Source organism: Corvus kubaryi, unplaced genomic scaffold, assembly GCF_017639235.1.
Source record: "Corvus kubaryi isolate FWS band 111438036 unplaced genomic scaffold, C.kubaryi_AGA036_p1.0 37300, whole genome shotgun sequence".
In the NCBI taxonomy this organism is placed as follows: Eukaryota; Metazoa; Chordata; class Aves; order Passeriformes; family Corvidae; genus Corvus; species Corvus kubaryi.
This window is the reverse complement of record NW_024581093.1, coordinates 7,894,364-7,913,534: the sequence shown is the minus strand read 5'-3', so window position 1 is coordinate 7,913,534 and position 19,171 is coordinate 7,894,364. Positions and strand designations below refer to the sequence as shown.

The window sequence follows — 19,171 nt, the reverse complement described above, 5'->3', positions numbered from 1 at the left end:
CCCCCCCGCGCCCAGGGGCGGGAGCGCGGCGCCGGCCCCGCCCGTGGCGCTCCGTGGAGCTGTTCAGCGCCCAGGTGCTGAGTCTCCCCGCGGCTTACGGAGGCTCCGGCGGCGTTCTCTTCCCACCGCTCCCCGGCGCGGCCATGGCCCCGGCGCTCAGCCGCCTCCGTCAGGCGTTCTGAGCGCCCGCCCGCCCGCCGCGCCCCGGCGTGGATGCAGCAGCTCCAGGCGCCCCTGGCTCCGTGGGGGAAGGCGGCAGGTAAAGCCTTTCCCTTCCCGCCCATCCGCATTGCATCCTCGCCCGCCCTCCGCTCGCAGCCGCCGGCTCGAGGGGCTCTTGCCGAGCCGAGCCGGAGGCGCGAGTTGTGTGCAGGGAGCGAGCTCCGCGAGGCGGATCACGGGGAACAAAGCGGTGCGGTGCGGTCCAGATGCTTTTTGAGTAGTTTCGTTGTTTTAGCTTCCGGGGAGTGGGGAAGGGAAGAGCGGGATGGCTGGTTAACTGCAAATATCTGTGCTTACTTAGATGTAGGGGAAAAAAAACCCCTACGTATATTAATTCGCTCATAGAATCACATTCCTATTCTCATGGTTCAGCAGGGGAAAAGATGTGTTTGCCGTACAGGTAAGATAGTGCTATAGTCAAGACTGCAAAATGGTTTCCTTGAGTACCTTTCTTAACTGTAATGCTTGTATAGATTTTGCACTGCAATAATTTCTTACTTCTTTCTATGTGGATCACCAGCCCCACTGAAGAGCTAGGACAAGCAGCAGAAGGTCAGAGTAGCAGCTACAGTGTCTCTGTGACAAAGTGTCAGAAAAAGAGAGGAAAAAATTCCACTCTGTTTAAGGCCAAATGACAAGTTGCATCCTACATGAAGTCATTTACAGCCAAGCATTGTGCTGTTATGCCTGATGCTTCAGGCTTCCTCTTAGTGCTGGGTGATGAATAGGGAATTGAGCAAGCATATTAACCATGCATAATCAAGCAGCAAGTGTTCTTCACTGCTTGTGTGTGTAGTACCTTCTGTCACAGGATCAGCGAGTATTCCTGTGCTATCAAAAGACTGTTTCACCCTAAATTGAGTAGGATGCAGCTGTACCCTTTTTGTGTTGTTAGCAATACAGGTTAACTTACACTTCTCAGTGTGGCATGGGAAGGGGGAGCCTGGTAAAACAAAAACTCGGCACTTTTCTCAGATGTAGATGGTGAGAAAAGTTTAACCCAGGAGACTGCATGTGGTCAGACCAGGAACTTGTACAGTTTCTATGCTGATTTTCAAAAGAAACTGAAGAACCAAACTAAGATTAAAAAATTGCTTCCTTTAGAAAATCAAATGCTGTCTAATTAGCATACTCTTAGCACTTTGCCTTAACTTACTTCTGCCCTGTATCTAGAATTTCTTTGTGTATTGAGCTTCTCCTGCTCCCCATGTTACTATATCATTAAATCAGAAGAAAAGAGCCAGAAAAACAATTGCAGGGAGCAGTAAGGTAAGTGTTTAAAGGCAAAATTATGGGACTCAAATAAATTCTCATAATATTAAAGGTTCTCCAGTCTGGACAGAAACATAGTATTTCTCATTTTCATTGACTTGGCTTTCTTTTTTTATCTTTTTGTACTAATGATCAGGGTTCAGGTATGTGATTCATTTCCAAGATAGCATGCATTCAGTTTTTCTTACAGAGGCTGCAGATTAACAGATTTTGTGCTTTACTGTAATAAAAAGAAGCTGAATATATTGAATACTGTCTGACAGTCATCTCACATCCAAAAGCTCTCCTTCCGATAGGCACCTTGGACATGCAGAGGCACAACATCTGGCTCTTAACAGTAGCCTTTTAGGGATCAATTGAGTTAATAATTACTATAGTGCTTTACTGTAAAATTAAAAATCAATTTGTGCTCATGACTGTGTGCAAGGCAAGCTTCCCCTCACACCAGCAGAATTAGATTTCCTGACACAGCTCCTCCCTACCTCTGCCTTTTAGTCTAAGCACCATCGAAGCCTCAGAGCACGTGATCAACTATGTGTGATTTAAGCGATGCTATTGAATTTTTTCCAAAGGGAACAATTACTACAGAGTGACAAGTCAACCATTTTGATCTTAACAGATCCAGCTCTGTTTAGTGATGGTAACCATAGCATACTCTGCCTAACCCAGTCTGAATATCTCACTGTAGCAGTTTGCTTCTAATTTAAAAGGACACTGTTAAACCTTAAAATAGGTTCTCATTTTTGGGTAGGAATAAGAGGCTTAATAACAGAAAGACATTGTAGACATTTCAGCTCTATATTTGCAGTTGCTGCTGCCTGCAACAGCCCTCAAGAAGCCACTAAAATGTGAGAAAAGCTAAGCAGCATGCTCTGACCACACCCCTACATTGCCATAATTCATAAACGGAGACTCTGTGCTTGCTGCCACATTCATATTTCTACCTGGTCAGTTAGGACAAAGACAAAGCTGCTTTGTCCTAATGAAGCCAGTGCAATATGCTTTAAATAGAGCCAACGATCTGGGCTTCCCAAAATATATTAAAAAGGACTCTTGTATTCCCCAACATTGTTTATGCTAAAGGCTATTGCAAATAGAATATTTATGCTAATTACTTGTATGTCAGCTTGGGCAATAAACAATCAATACTTTACTGATGTAGAATCCACTACAACTTTCTGTGTCCAGTTATCATGCATTCAGCACAGTAAATTAAATTTCAAGTTGCAATTTCTTTGTGGAAATGTTTATTTTAACTTCCACAGGAGACTGCTGAAGTCATGGAAATGTTTCCATTACACTTAAGTAAAAGTCTGTTTTTCAAAAAAGTTTGCACAAATACCTGACCTGGATATATTTTTAATGTTAGAACTACTGTTATGATCACACCATACAGCAATACAGTAAGGGTAGGGGTTTTTTAAGGATTAAAAATATCCTTATAAGTGCAATCTGTACAAAAATGCTATAGTTAATAATCAACATGGACTAGAGAAAGGCAGAGACTTTTAAACTGCTATCTGTATGAGGGAGAATGACAGGACACGTACCTTTATGTGGCATGGAGAAGCAAAGTACTCTATTACCAAAACACCTTTTAATAGTGTTCCCTGGATTTTGGCTGAGATGGCTTATGTATTTTCTACAATTCTAAAAAGAGAAAAAATATTTTTATGTATCGTATAGTGCCAATTTTCTGCTTGAATTCTAGCAATTCTTGGCATTAAACATAACTAGATTTTACTTGTCCCCATAAATGCCTGTAAATTGTTACATGATGCTCCCAAGTCTACTCTTTAAAAAAGGCATTTAAATGCACACTGCAGTAAGCAATCACTGAACTTCTTCATTTTACAAGAAAGGGCCTGCTAACTAAAAAGGAGCAATCCCAGGGATTTGCTTCAAGTAGCAAGTAATATTTTCAGTAATTTTTGAAGGTATAGTTTCTAACTTACAAATATTTGACTGTAGTGCTTAAGCATTTGCTTTAAGTTCTCCACAACACTCCAAAACAGAAGAAAATTGTAGCTGCACTCCAGGCATTATTGCTATAATCATGTAATTTTATATCTCGTAGGTCAAAGTCACTCTAAAATCTGGGAAAATGTTATGCTGTGGTTGAATTATGACATTGTTGTAAAAAGGGGCAATCATGATTTGAGCTGACAACATGATGCTGACAAGATTTGCAGAAATACTTCCATTTTATTTTGTCTTGAACAAGTAGTTTCTGAGAAATGGGCAGCTTGGAGACAGTATTTATGTAGAATTGCAATGAATAGAAGCTTTTCCTGCTTGAGCAAGTTCTACTCAGCTTTGTTTCTAGTGCTTGGGATGGGGGCAAGAAGGGAAAATTATGGGACAGAAGGCAAGCCCTGCACATAGATTTGTACTTATCCACTGGAAAGTCACCAGATTTTGGGGATTCCTGACTTGATCATGCACATACTGCCCTTTGAGGGCTGTACTGTCAGAGCCAGTCAGCTTTTACTCTAAAAGGAGGCAGAAGGCTGTCATACCTTAAAGGAGTGACCAGCAAACATGCTCTTGAGTCAAAGCAGGAGCAAGCAATTTCATAATCATAGAAAATCTCAGTGAAGGTGAGGGAGACTGAGAAATCTCTCAGTCTTGAATCTTGTGCTACAAGTTTGAGGTTTAACAAGCATATTTAAAGAACAGAAAGCTCACTCTGTGTGAGCTGACCCCAGTCTCCTCAATGGGAATAAGTACCTGGGCAGCATGCCCGCTCCTCTGTCTGTGATGATTATTCTCTCTGGCCTAATACTTGCTAGTTTGCATCCTTCACTCACCTGCTGTTTTACAGAGCAGAGATGATGGACCTGGACTAGCACCTGTTTGCAAGAGCTGCATGAAACAATTTGTTCTGTTACTTTTCAGATTTCTTTTTTTGCTTTTTTTGAGATGTGTCTGAGGCTGCTATCAAAAAATTACACTTGCGGTTTCTTTAGATTTCTTGCTACTTGTCCTCAAAAAATGCAACTTGACAAAATTTGCAAATACAGACATCTGAGGTACTCCACATGAAACACACAGGACCAAATTATTGAAAATTTCTGAAACAAACAAAATTTCCATTAGTTTCCATTTAAAATAGTTATACAGTCTTCTTTAAATTTGGAACCAAGATATCTCAGAAATTATAAAAGAAGAGTCATCTATACACAACCAATATTCCACTCCCAAGAAGTTTATCCTCTGCCTGTCCATTTAGCTTTATGCCAGCATAAAAGGATTGTTCTTGCTACATTTGCAGTAGAGAGTTGCTCTGGTGACATGGTTTGCTATCTTTGCTTTGGAATTGTATTAAAACTTCAGCATCACAAATAAAAAGCAGAAAAACATTAAACTGGCATCCTAAAAGTATGGGAAATGATTTTTAAAGATGCTCTTTGTTAACATTCGCACAGCATCTGTTGAAACTTGCACTTTGGAAAGTTGTGCGTGACCTAAGACACAGCTCAACTACAGAATAAGAGCACGATTTGACAATTCCGTTCAGTTTTGAGATAACTAAAAATGCATATTCTTCAGATAGTAAGAGGATGTTTACTCCAGAAATATGTTACCAGGGAACAGGTTACAATTAAACAACATAAGCTGAGAAATTCTGATTTAAATACAAATTACATCAATGCTTAGCCATATCAGTGTCTTATGGGAAAAAACCCACAAGAGGCACTATGAGTTCAGAGCAAACTGCAGAGAGCATATTCTGGGTTCTGTTCTGGGTAGCTGATTGCTGTCTCAAGGAACACAGTTAGAGAAAAAGTTTAACATGGTTTTACTGTACAATCACACCCCCCACCCCCACTCCCTTGTCTTCTGAAAGGCATCAACTCGAAAAGCATTCTATTACTGTTACATAATTTCAAAGTTTAACCACATACAGCTGCTTAAATCTGAAAGCTGAGATAATAAAGGCAAGACAAGTATTTTCTCTGAGGAACTTAAGATTTCTGTTAACTACTGTTATTCAAGTACAATCTATTTCAGTATTAACAACAGTAAAAATACCCTTTAAAGTGACAAGCCATATCTGCCACTCAAAAGTACACAAGCTTTAATATATTTTAAAACTGACTCAAGTAAAATAGAGATAATAACTGGATTCCATCTGTCCCTCTTGACTATTTCTAGATGAGGTAACATTGATTACCAGTTCTGCTTCAACATAGGGTTTTGGTGATTTTTTAGCTCTTTCCCACCTATACTGTGCTTCAAGTACAGTAGAAGATTTTCACTTTTAAGCAGGATGTCTTGCTTCAATCTTTTCTCTGCGAAAACAAGAGTTAAGTGGTCACTTTATTCCCTCTACTTACTCCAAACATTGGTACAGTCATGCTGGAAAAAAAGGGTAAAAATCCATAGATTTCTGTAGGGTAACTGCAAAGAGGCTAGCAGAAAAATTCGTGATCAGGAAGCTGTGCAACTTTGTTTTCTTTCTTTACTGGGGAATTACTGGCTGGAGAAAAAGCAGAGTTTAATCCTTTCTGGGAAGAGATAATATTATCTAAGAAAAGTAAGCAGCTATCTGCTGAGGGGCTGTAGCTTTCTGTACAGGCTACTCCACCCTTCCCGTATTGCTAAGCATATCTGTCTGTCGTTAAAAACAATGAGAATTTCTGTCTCGGTGAGAAATGACAAGTGAAAATACATCAGAATAATAAGTGTGCCCTGAAACAATTCAAATATCACAGACCAGAAGAAAAAACACTCAGTTCCTGACTCCTTCATCACAGTTACTTCTGTGAAATCAGTACTGCCATACAGATGAGAGATCAAAGATTTACAGCTTTTCCTCTAGGAGTCCTTCATTGAGCTCGAAGCTGAACTCCATTGATCACCCTACCAGCAGAAAGAAAAGGCAGGGAGAGTCTAGAAAATACAGCATGGGCAGGAGTCTCTTATCCAAGCTAAGGAATTGGCAGGGAAAAATGAAGAAAGATAAGAATCTTGTAAAGTTTATTATTCCTTTGTGAACTGGTATATGTTAATAGATCTATTCAGAGGATAGAGAGCAGTCGGTGTTCTCTTGTCCCATGAGTGAAAGGAAGGAAGGATAAAATCCCTCTTGGAATCCCTTAGTGCCTCTTTGAGAGAGAAAGGGAGGAAGAGACCCTGACAATCAGCACACATAATGAATTCCTGAGCAGGTGGATAGAGGCTTTGCTGGCACAGGCTGGAGATGGGGATCCTTGCTAGTCCCAGAGGATGCACATACCACTCTTTTTTCGTGATAGAGCTTTAAGCTGCTGTTACTCTGCAAACATGGCAAGACAGTGCAGGTAAAGATGACTCTATAGTCTAAAAACAGCCCTTCATAGATTCTAGTCCTGGGGGAACTTTTCTTACTCCCACAGCAAAGGTAGAAAAATTACTGAAAAAAGCTCATCCTGATAAGGTGCAATTATGTGAATTACTCTAGTTACTTCCAGGGTATCAGCTATGTGATAAACATTCCTTTGAAAGAACAATGTACAATGAAATGAAGCACAAGAAGCTGACTACCACAGCCTGGCAAACCTAATTCCAATGTTTTTTGCTGTAAACAGATGGGAATATATTCAATATAAAAGGGTTTTTATTCCCTGTGAGAAGGCCTGAACTTGATATTTCACCTTTCTTGTTAAAGTATTAACTTTCAAATAACATGAGTGACAGAGGTAGATATTTGCAACTTTTAAAAAATGAAGTTCCTGATCATTTCTCAGAACCTCAGCTTTAGCCCAGTATTCTCCTCTTTATGTCTTCAAAAGCAAAACATAATGTATCCAAGAGACATAAGGTGAAAAAGTACAGGCACAGCTAAATCTTTATTGAACATAGGCACATTTGCTGAAAGTTTCTCTGATGCACAGCACACAGGCTGCTGCTGCATATATCTAATTGCATTAGTCCAGCAATAAAAGGCTATGGAACACAGAAGAATCAATGTATAGGTGCAGAACCCTGCCTTACCAGATCACTAGGTCAGCACAGAATAATTGTCCTTTCTTAGGTTCACTCTTTGGACTTTACAAGACAGTCTTCACAAGTAACTTACAGCAAATATGTGTTGTTCATCTCTGCCAGCTGATACGATGCTTGCTTTCATTATTTCCCTATGGCAAGGTCCTTCAAGTCTAGCTTATACATTAACCTTGCAGATTTTACACACTAAACTTTACTCAGCTAAGCCCAGTACTAAAATAAATAAAGAAACAAAAAACCCCATGTTGGTTTCATTCAGGTCTCATTCTCCTCATGTCTTAATGCTTTTGACCCTTACTTCTCTCACTATTTTTTCCTGCACAAACAAGTTTCAAATGTCACACCAAAGAGGAGAAAAAGGATTTTAGTTTGTTTAGCTGTTGTCAATAAATACGTCCGTTATGCCCATTCACTCCTTCACCTGGTGGTCTGCCAGCAGCTACCTAAAGTTCTTCAAAAGGCTTCCATAACACAGCCACAAAGAAAGTTTTCCTCCCTTCAATCTCAGTTTCAAATGAATGTATTTCCTTCCCATAGGAGCTAGGAAAAATTCTGACAGATGGAAGAACCAGTAAACAGCTTCAGTCCTGGAATGGCTGCATATTAACTCTATGTCAGGCAGAGATTACAGCTTTAATTTCATAATCTGCCTCTGAAGAGCTACTTCTGACAACACTGCAAGGCCCAGCTTCAGATTTCTCCATTCAGAACTTACCTATACACAGTCTTTATATCTGTGCCACAACACAGCCATTTTTACAGAATATGAAAAGTCAGTTAATTTAGCTTCTTATTGAGCACATTATAGGTAAATGAAACAGCATGCCTTGTTTTAAAAAGTATGAGAAAGAATAGTAAACTCTGCACAGTGATGTTCCTATTAGTTTAGGATGTTGCAATGAGCATTTCTTGCCAACTGGAAGTGTGACTTGCTCACACAGTTTTGATAAAATGTAAATCTATTTAATTATAATACAGTGTAAAAACTATGATGAAACTAAAACCTCTGTATCTGCCAGGATAGAAAGATTTTATTAGCCTAATGTAAAAATTAATTTTTATTCAGTTCACACTTCCTTAACTATATTGGTGGAAATTCCAACTGATGTATTAGCAGGAATTCTCTTTGGTAACTGAGATTATTTAAAGCATAAAATCTTGGAATCTTGTGAGGCTTAACTTTCTTTTTCTTTTTCTTTTTCTTTTCTCTTTTTCTTTTTTGTTTTTTTTTTTTTTTTGAGAGAATTAATTGAGATTCCTTTTAGTTAATAGCATCTAAGTAGTAGCTAGCCCCTTCTAGCCTAGCTAGAAGTAAGTAGTAAGTAATGTAAGTAGATTTTGTCTGCTCTTAAAATACCCTTCCAATCACATTCTGGTGAATAGTTTTATTCTTCTGAAGCCAGTTTACATATTATTTCAAGCAGAGTAAGTTAACATAGGCGGTGTGTTCACCTAACAATGACATTCCTTAATGTTCATGGGATAATGATTGGTTTGAACCCAGACTACAGAGTTTATCCGGGTAACAAGAAGGGAAGATAAGGTGTAGCTCACTGGTTTCCTCTGCAGCTTTCTTGGATTTCACTACTTGTTCTTCTTAGCAAAAGATATCTGTAGCTTCACTTAATGAGAGAAAAACTATATTAGTTACCAGTTCACTGCTGAAGATTTCTGGATTCTGGACAGTTTCAAATTTCTGTGCCTCTCCTGGTTGTATTTAATCATAAGGCTTGTCAAGATCACATCTGAGTACCTCACTTAATAAGGTTTTGGAGACAACCTCTGCTGCCTGAAAGACTAGCACTATGCCACCTTCGTACTGGAAATCACATCCTGGAGTTAGGGAGTTGATTTGCCTGAGACAAAGTCAGAAAAGGAATTAACTTACACTCTCACTCTCTTCTATGCTGCTGTCTTGTTTGACTGTTTTTACTTTCTGTGTACAATAAAAAAGGGCCTGAGCAATGCCAGAAAAACACTTTGTAATTTTTAGTAAAACTTTTCTGTACTGCTGAAATTATTTATTACGCTGTCATAAATTCTGTTACCAATATAGTAATACAGTTTTAACTTTCTAGCCCAGAAGGGATGAATGTTTTGTGAACACACTTCTACCAGCATAAGAGAAGACCTGTTTCAGAGGCAATGTTTAGTTTGGAAGCAAACCTTACCGACATGGACAGTCCCTCATGAGAGGCATTAAATGACAGGTCTAAATTTATCCTGTCATAAGTACAGTGGGGAAATAAAATCCATATTACTAATTATTAATTACTACTGTAAGTGTACTCACTTTTCTTTATCATTAAGAAACACTAAGTATGGAAGAAATCTAGAAGATTACAAGCAATGATATCTAACATACAAATCAGCTGGAAGTTTTAATCTTCTGGGGCTCCTTCATGAGGACAGCTGCCAGCTGCAGATGCGTGGCTGACTAATTGGCACTAGCAATAAACAATATTTGAGTTTGTCCAGGAAAGGAGCAGAAGGTCTGAGAAAGGATTATCAATATACATTAAAAAAAGAAAAGCTGGTATGTCTCTATTGAAACTATTATCTGTGTGATTAATTTCTACAACTGAAAATTGCACTAAAACCAAGTAGTTATTTATAAAGCTCTCAACACCATCTAACTGAATCTTAGATATTGGAAGATTATAAAGCAAGTATAGCATACAAAAATAAACCAAACTGCTACTATAATAAGGAATACTATACTCTCGGAGCTTCATAAGGCAATTTTGCATGCAGGCCTGACTGGCTTACAAGCAAATAGAACTTTTCATCAAAAAGATTGCTAGATTGTTTAGCAATATGCCAGCCCCTGAGCTACAAGACAATCTATCCTATCTGTAACACTGATACCACCACAAAGAAGTTATTATCTAACTTATTGACAAAAGGTAACAATCTTACGCTTCTCAGGAGCTATTACCTGACTTGTGTAATATCTGAAAGTACTTAGATGCTTCTTGCAGTGATTGTAGAGTTACTGTGCCACAACAAACAGAACTGGATTAGGCCTTCCTTGAATTCAGACATGCACTCCCCAGATAGAATTCAGGGACAAGTTGTCAAATTGAAGAAAATTACTCTAAAACTTTCAGGAAAAGAAATGAAGTGATAGACAAACAACTTGCAAAGGAACCTGGTAAAAGGAGGATGCAGAAGAAAGCAACCATTAAGAGCCAAGGATGGGATAGAGAGGATTGAATTATAGGATATTCGTGTGCAGCAACAATTGTTTTAAAAGCTTCTGAATAAAAAATTAACAGCTGATGGCATACTCACTAGGACTTACACCTAGTCTGAGAAGGAGAGCTGTTAAGATAGTGAGAGAGCCAGCAAGACAGATGGCTGGTGAAGGAACTGACACTGCAAGAGCTGGAACATTCAGCAGAGAGGAAAAACAACAGCTATATCCATGAAGGAACTGCTGCCAAGCACGTAAGTGAAGTGAGCAGAATCACACCATTTCAACAGTTTCTATAAAAATGTGGATGATGTGCTGGACTGCAGGCAATGTATAGGGCCCCAAGCTGACAGTTCCACATCAGCACAGAAGCAAATAGACAAAGGAATAATTAAAAGGTCATTACCTGAAAAAGCAGCAGCAAATAGCTCAGAGATGTGAAACTATACAAGTGAGTAAAAAAGATTTTATAAGGAAATGCTCAATAGGCATAAGCACTGAAGAGACAAATATATCACCCAGAATTCATCTGCAAAACCTACCTCTTGTATTCAATATGAGAAACAGTGTCAGAAGCTGAGAATTATGACATCACCTCACCCCTCCTCCCCAATTAAAATCTGTCTACTAAGAATAAAATAGTTTCCACAAAGCTTGCACTTTCACAGCTACAGATTTACTATCAGTAAGATTCCAGACATTCATAGCAGTCAACTCCAACACCTGCATCTTGAAACCCACTAAATATTTGCAGTCAGGTTACCACATACTTTCAAATATTTTTAGTACAATCCACTGCTCTTTACATTGACAAAAAAAAAAACCCTGAAAAATCTGGCCATAACATATTCTTGAAAAAAGTGAATTAAATGCACAGGGTTTAGGGGTTGTAGGAAGAACAATTTTGAGAACTGAACAGTTTTGCAAGCACAAGGCGGTGTCACAAGGTCTCATGAAAACTGATCTCGAATTTTGATACCATCGTCAGGAGAAATAGTTCTGACAAAAAAGGAGGTTTAGAATAATAGCCCAAATGAGCACCTTAATAAGAAAAAAACCCCAGTTTCTACATTGTCTTTCAGTTAGCTAAGTTACTTTTTCGTATTACTTTTCCTTATTACTTTTCCAGCCAGTCATTGAGAACAAGAGGCAAACTGCATCCTTCTTTTGAGTTCTGTGATGATGTTCCTGTATTTAGAAAGCATTACCACACAGACATACAATGAAGTACACGTTGTTTTCATTAATTGTGCACTGTATAATAAGCATTTAAGCTGTACAGTTCAAGAAAAACAGCTCATTGTTGAAGACAGATCTCCAGAAATTCTTTAAGCACTGATGAGTCTGTTACCACTACCACTGTAGAAAAATGGCTATGGCATGGAAAAGTAGAATATTAAAAATCACGTCAAATTTCCTACAGAATATGATTATCTTTCTGGTATTTGGGAAATTAGATTACTTTTCAAGATGCAGAAAGATTTTAATATAGAAGCCAGGCAAACTGATTAAAATAAACAATATGGGATGGCTCCAAAACATTATAGATCACACGTTAATGCAAAAAAGCCAACATAATTATGGAGAACTCAAGTCAGGCAGTTTGGCATCAATAAAGGTAGTAGGGCTTATTCATTATTATCGATTAAGGCACCTTTTCCCTGGTTTAAGAACTGTGTTGTTAAAAGTTTGTTGCATAGCATTAGAAAGATACAGGTAAGGCGAAGCGAGGCTATTCCTCAAGAGGGCACTGACACTTTATTCTGAGGCCAACATTAGATATCTCTGAACAAATATAACATTGAGGTGAATAACATACAGATTACACTTCATCTAGAGGAGAACACCGGCGGAGGTTTCACCCTTCACCAGAGCACCTGGCTGCCGGCTACAGGAGAATCTCTGACCACATCCCCTCAGCCACCGCCTCCTCAGCCTCCTGAGCGTCCCCACCCTCACACCGCGCTACCGCCCTCACGGCGCGGCCCCGCGCGGCTCCGCCCCCGCCGCCGGACAGCCAATCAGAGCGCGCTGATCTCCGCCCCCGCCGCCGGACAGCCAATCAGAGCGCGCTGATCTCCGCCCCCGCCGCCGGACAGCCAATCAGAGTGCGCGCGGCGGGAAAGCGGGAGCAGCGCGTGCAGGCGGGCGGGTAGGCGAGGAGTCTCAGCGTCCAGGCTCGGCTGCCGTGACGCCCCGACTCTCGGGTTTGTCACGGTAGCCTTGCAAAAGGAGAGAGAAAGAGGGAAAAGAAGGGAGGAAAAAGCCTGGAGAAGCGCAGGAATAGCAGCAGCTGAGGGAGGCCGGTGAGCGGGAGGCGCGGCCGCCCTGTCCGGATGTCGTGGGTCAGCTCCTCGGAGAGGGACTTCTGCTTGTAAAGCTCTTGGTTCGCTTTCGTTGGAAATTAACAAAGAGGAGTTTCAATGGCAGTAATTTTATTAAGTAATTAAATGTTTTATTAAATAATTTGTTATTAAATAAGCATTGTTTTAATAGGTTATTTCTTTTTCTGTCGGGGTGCACATCCTTACCCAGACTGTAGTGAGCTGAAATCAAAGCCTAGTTACAGTTTCTCTTGAAGGGAGATGCGAGGTGAGGCTCAGGGCAGATGTGCCCATTTTCAGGGCATCTCACAAGGGACCAGCCCAGCGCACAAAACGTGGAGTTAGGCAAAAGCAACAACAAATGATAAGTAAGTCTTGCAGGGCAATGTCTTTCGTCTGAAATTACTGAGAAATGATGAAAGCACAGGAAGCACATAGTTCTGCCATCTTCCCCCTCTTAAGTGAGTGAATCTTTAAGCACTCTTAATCCTCGAGAGTAGCCTGGAGTGGCTCTTCTGTAAACCTCCATCAGATTTTATTGAAGATTTAGGATCTTGGGATCAAATTGATTGGCTATTCTGTGTCGTATGTGCTCAAGGGAGAGAAAGGAAACATTAAATTACACCCACTTGAGGTTACTTGCTAATGAATAATGTAATTATACACCAGGGTATTAGAAAGTTTTTACATTAAGTCCCTTATGTTTTTGTTTTCTCTTAAGAATCATCTATGTTTAGATAAGCTAGAATTAACATTGCCTCTTTGAAAAGTCGTATTTTTGACCACAGTAAAAATAGTTTTTCTTAGTAAAATAACATGTTTAAATTATCAGGGCAGGTGGCAGAAGTAAAAAGCCAAGCACTTCATGCATACATTTTAAAGACAAGAGTTCCTTAACAGATGCTTGAAGACTTCTCCTTGTAGCTGTGATCACAGCAGAAAAGTGATGATTCTTTTTCTATGTGGCAGTTCAGGGAACTAGTGGAAAGTGACTTTCTAGTGTAATAACTGTATGAATTGGCCAAAACTGTCATTTCAGTTTTACATTTGAATGCAGAAGCTTAAACAACTACTATACCACTAAATTCTAATATCCTCAAGCTCCAGTAACAGAACAACTTTTATTCATGTCTTTGGGACAAAGCATTGTGCTGAAGGCAGAATTTTGGCCTTGGTATCTCATATTTTATAATTAAGTTCAAAGCTGTGAAAGCTTTAAAATATGTAATTAAATCTCATTTTGCACAACACTTTCTTTTAGGAAGTGAATTCTGGGGTGTGTGTTAAAGCTAAGTGATACCATTCTAGCCCACGTAAATAGCAAATGGTTATGTTCTCTTTCACAACTGAATAAATTTACAGTTGGATGAATATTCTGGTTTTGTCTTTTCTTTCCCATGGTGTGTAAACTGGGATAATTTACATATCTTGAACCTGATTTGGTTACAGGAAAAGTAAAGTGTGTGGGATTTTCTGTCTGGCCAGCTCATTGTTCTGGCCCTTATCTACTGTCTCTAGCAACACCTCAGGCTGATATCAGCGAGGAATTGGCAAAAGGAAGATGTACTCGGTTCTGGCTCAGAAAGACTAATATCTAAATAAAAAAGAGGCTAAACCCAAAACTGGATGGTGCCAGTAAATATAGTAGTAAGCTTTGTGAGTTCAGACAGGTTTATTCAGTAGATTTACTCTGTCTGTTCTAGGTTGCCTCTTGCCTTGCTCCTCCCCTGGTAGAAAAACACTATCAAGAGTCCTTTGAGTGACTGCAGTGTTGGTTTTCAACATATGAAAATGGATTTTTAAGAGCTTGGAGCCAGGTTTTCAAGTACTTGGCATCTATGATAGGGGCACATTTTCAAAAGAGATTAGCACTGACTGTTCTGAGCTCTTGTGAAGATTTGTCCATTTTGATTTTGTGCCTAACTGAACTGATTTGTCGGAAATCTGGTCTCGGTAGCTAAGCATGACATTCTTAGAATGCTGTGAGAGCAGTAATAACACTACCAAAAAAAAAAAAAAAAGCTGTACAGCACCCCCCACTCAGTTCAGTACCCCAAAACTGCCACCCAGAGCACAGAGTATGAGTAAGGCAGGGTTGTATGTTGGTATGTGCTGCCAAACAGTATTCTAGGATTTCACAGTGAAAACAAGTATTGTTTCACTACTTCTGTTCTGGATGTGTTTATTTAAAATAAAAGCTGTTGTGAAAGGAAATTATAAGTGCTAGTTACAAGAGTGCAAAAATGTCATAAGTGTTTGGGAAGCAACAAGAGGAAAATGCTTTAATTAAAATTTACTGTAGCTATTTTCAGTAATATTCTGAGTTCTGAGATACCACCACTGATTCTAGAGTTGTGCTGCCTTCTGACCTAGGGCCTGGGATAAACATTTTGGTTGTTTATCACTGTAATCAATGGTGTAATTCCTACTGAGTTTGATTTAGCAATCTTGAGTCCTATGTTAAAATAGTAGCTGAATGAACAAAATGAATGTTTTGTGTTGGGAAAAAACTTGTTTAAATCAGCCATCTTTTTCACTGGCAGAGCTCTTTACAGGGTGGTAATATTGATTTATGTGGTCTTTCTGGCTAGTTATGTCACTTACTATTGCAGATTACAGTAGAAGGTTTTTATTTCTTTTTTGAATAATTCCTTTTATTTGAAATTAATTTAGTGTCCATTTCTGTAATGTTTTGGCCTTGTCTTTGGTCTCTTAATCACTGTGTCTGAAGAATGAATTATTAGTTGTTGCAGCTGAAGAAATAAACTAATAATTTTCTGTTGACTTTTGAGGGGAAAAGACAAACCAAAACAAAACAGAGCTTTATTTTTGCACACACTCTTCTTCTTTTGTGCTGTGCTTGCACAGTTGAAATCAGGACTTTCAATAATCCAGATAAGCAAACAATAATATTGTACCTTTCAGGTAGGAAGCGTGGGATACCTGTCTACATGCTAGTGTTGTATTTGTAGAATACCTGAGTGAACATCTGCTAAACAAATGGAAACAAACTGAAAATGGCTACATTTGAGTTGATAACTCTCAGAGCAGTACGATTCAGAGACTTTCACATAGACATGATAAGAGAAAAGAGATGAGTTGTTGTTGAGATACCTGCTCTACAGACCTTTCATAAAATTGAACTGGAGATTAAGACATCATGCTATTTCTAGCTTGCCAGTGCTAGCTGGAATGAATTCTAGGCTTAAAAAAACCTAATAAATTGGAATAAGATGGTCATTGTAGAAAAAATTGAATGAAGAGAACTGCCCATAAACATAGTCATTGCTCTCTGAGCTCCGGATACAGTCCTATTTTGTTTCCATTTTGTCTGGGTGGTTCAATGGGGATTGTATTTTACTTATTACTTAACTGTGATGATGTGACATTATTCTTCTTTGCTGGTGTCAATTGCAAGTAAATGTAATATAAAAGATTTTGACTGGGCTTTGAGAAGTGTTCTTGTGTTCCTTGTTAGCTGTGGGCACAAAGTTCTGGAGTTTGTTGTCCTTCTAGTGTTGCATATGTACACACTAATAAACACATGTAATATGTATTTTGAAGTCAGTGTTCCACATAGATTCTATACTTACTGATATCAATTCTGTGTAGCAGTTGCTAATCTTTCATCTTATGTTTTGGTTATTTTCAAATGTAGAACTTGTACACTGAAATGGCAAAGCAGAGCCTGTCCATACTCTAGTTCCCAAAGCTATTTTCCCAGGCACATGACTAGATCATTGTGCTTTCTCTCTGTCTTTTATGGCGTGTACATTGGGGTCACAGTGGTAAATACGTGAGGTTGGGAAAGGGTATGTTTTAAAAAACTTTATTTTTTTACACGTATTTTAGTATCTTCAGTCTTTCTGATGAAAGAATCTCAATGCTAAAGAAATCTCACAGCAGTCATAAGCCTCATTTTGGACAAAGAATGTTTGATGTGCTTATGATAAGACTGAGCATCCTTTTGTCACACTTTTGGAGTGGGGGGATAACTTAGCTCTGTTTTACATCTATATCCCTTGAATGTCCTTCTGCAAATGAAAATTTAATTTGGTGAGGTTAATATGCTGAATTTGATTCAGCTTGCACCTCACTGGCATTGTGAGCCCATTGTGGCATCATTACTCTTCAATTACAGGCATGAAGGTGAGCAGTGACCTAGTAATGAAGGATACACACCCAGAGCGGTGTAGCATGAATTTTACATGAGGCAAAAGGGAAAAAAAAATCTACTACACTGATATCTGCCAAAAGGCTGTTTGTCATAAGTGACTACTTTGAAAGAGTCCCCAAGAAGGGCTTGTGCTGAACATTACTCTGCTGTCGCTGGGATGTGTCTTGGGTGCAGATATCTACAATTTCTATAGTTCTCTGTACTGAATAGTACTTGTACAGAAACAAGGTCAAGCAGTTTGGTATCCTAATAATTATTTAACTTGGGAGAGTAATGTCGAAGCTACAGTTTAAAATAATCTAATATGGAACAAAATTTTCTGCTTTAGTGCTTAATGTTCCTTCGGTTTTGAAAAAAATATTTGGTGTCAAATGTACTCTAGAAAACACAGATATCTACTAGCATTGTTATTTAATCAATTTAATTGTATTCTGTGGTTTAAGATATTAAAAACTAACTTTGTGTGCCTTTTCAAAACGTCCTTTCTCTTGTGTGAGTGGAATTTTGTGAGAGTGAGAGTGACTGCTATGAGATCCTACAGGATACCTTTTTAGAGAAACTGCACCTTATGTAGGATTACTTTACTGAGACTTCTGAATATGCTGCAGCGAACTGAAGGCTTGAGAGGAAGCAACAGGATAATAAGTGTCAATAGGAGGCAGAGTCCATATAAGTTACATTGTATTCAACAGTTTAATACTGCTTCATATGGATGAGTATTTTCATTCTCAAGGAAGAACAGACCCACAGACGACTGGTGGCCAGAGAAAATGAAATAAACCTGAGCAGCAAGGAGACAACTTCTGGTACAGCAAAAAGTGAAATTAAGAAAACTGGTAGAAGCAGAGGCGAAAGCTGCATGTTCTTTTCAGAGGTATTTGAAAGTTGAGGTTCTTCTGAGAGAGGAAGGCATCCAGTTGAATATGAATAGTAAGGCTGTCAACTGGCAGAGTAGTAAGTAGTAGTGAGTTTCATTTAAGTTCTCTTTTTGTCCTTTTACCGATTTATCTACAAGTAGTCACATAAAGATTCCAAAGTAGTCAGCTGCAGTGTGATGTGTTGTGGTGCTATGCAGTACTTTGGGGATGCAGACCCATGCTCAGTTTCAAGATGATGAAAATCAGTGCTGCTACACAGTTTTTAGCTGCATCAATTCCTTGGTTTTGTTAACTGTGCAGGGCTGCTTGAGATGCCAGTGACAAGTGCAAAAGATACCATGAGAACACACATAGCAGGCAGGAAAAAGTGCAAACCAATCCTTTCCGGTACAGGTTCACAGTGGCCAAGTCAGAAGTTCTGTGAACAGATGAAAACTGGTTTTGCATATAGTTTATTTACTTCTTGCCATTTGGAATAGTTTATTAAATTATTAGATGCCATCTTGCATTTAATTTTGTCCAGCTCTCTGCTCTGGTTTGCTTTCTGGAAAAAATCACTGAAGTTTTCTAGGTGCTATGGAGACAGTGCTGATGTCAGAAATGTTTTCAGTGGGGGCCTGGAAAAGGGAACCAGATGGCTGCAGTTACTGGTGAGCATGGTTGGGTGTTGGTGCATAACCGAGCAGTGGAGTGCAGCACAGAATTGCTGAGTTGGCAGTGGAGTGGGGTGAGTCAGACTCTCAGCAAGGTGGAAGAGCCTGCAGAGAGGCAGAGGCTGTGAGCTTCCCCTGGTGCTGTGGTAACTTTGTGCCCTGTTTTTTCCCCACGAGTAGAGCCACACCACATGGCTGCACTGGCTTGAATTTGTGCCAGCTCAGGTGCCTCTCATTTGCAGATCTGGGCCAGATTACATTGCCCGTTTAACTCTGGCTTTTTTTCTGTCCCAGTACATTATGAAGTATCTTTCTGCTACTTATGTTGTCTTGACCTTTATAGACCTTGATTTTCTAGGTGGCTTCTCAACTCACGGGGCTTTTGTAAGACCTGATGACCCAGGGGTGAAGACACAGTATAGGTGTAGCTAGAAGTGCCTCTGTTAATGAAATAAATG

At 39.4% G+C, this 19,171-nt stretch overlaps 1 protein-coding gene across 2 annotated transcripts in view; it reads left to right on the top strand.

Moving 5' to 3' along the window:
• The first annotated feature begins 24 nt into the window (after nucleotides 1–24).
• The window catches only part of SMPD3 (sphingomyelin phosphodiesterase 3), a 104,760-nt gene continuing 85,613 nt past the window's right edge, over nucleotides 25–19,171 (top strand). For both annotated transcript variants that reach the window (XM_042027457.1, XM_042027458.1), the window contains exon 1: nucleotides 25–259. The gene's annotated coding sequence lies outside the window, so the exon portion shown is untranslated. The remainder of the gene's footprint in view (nucleotides 260–19,171) is intronic.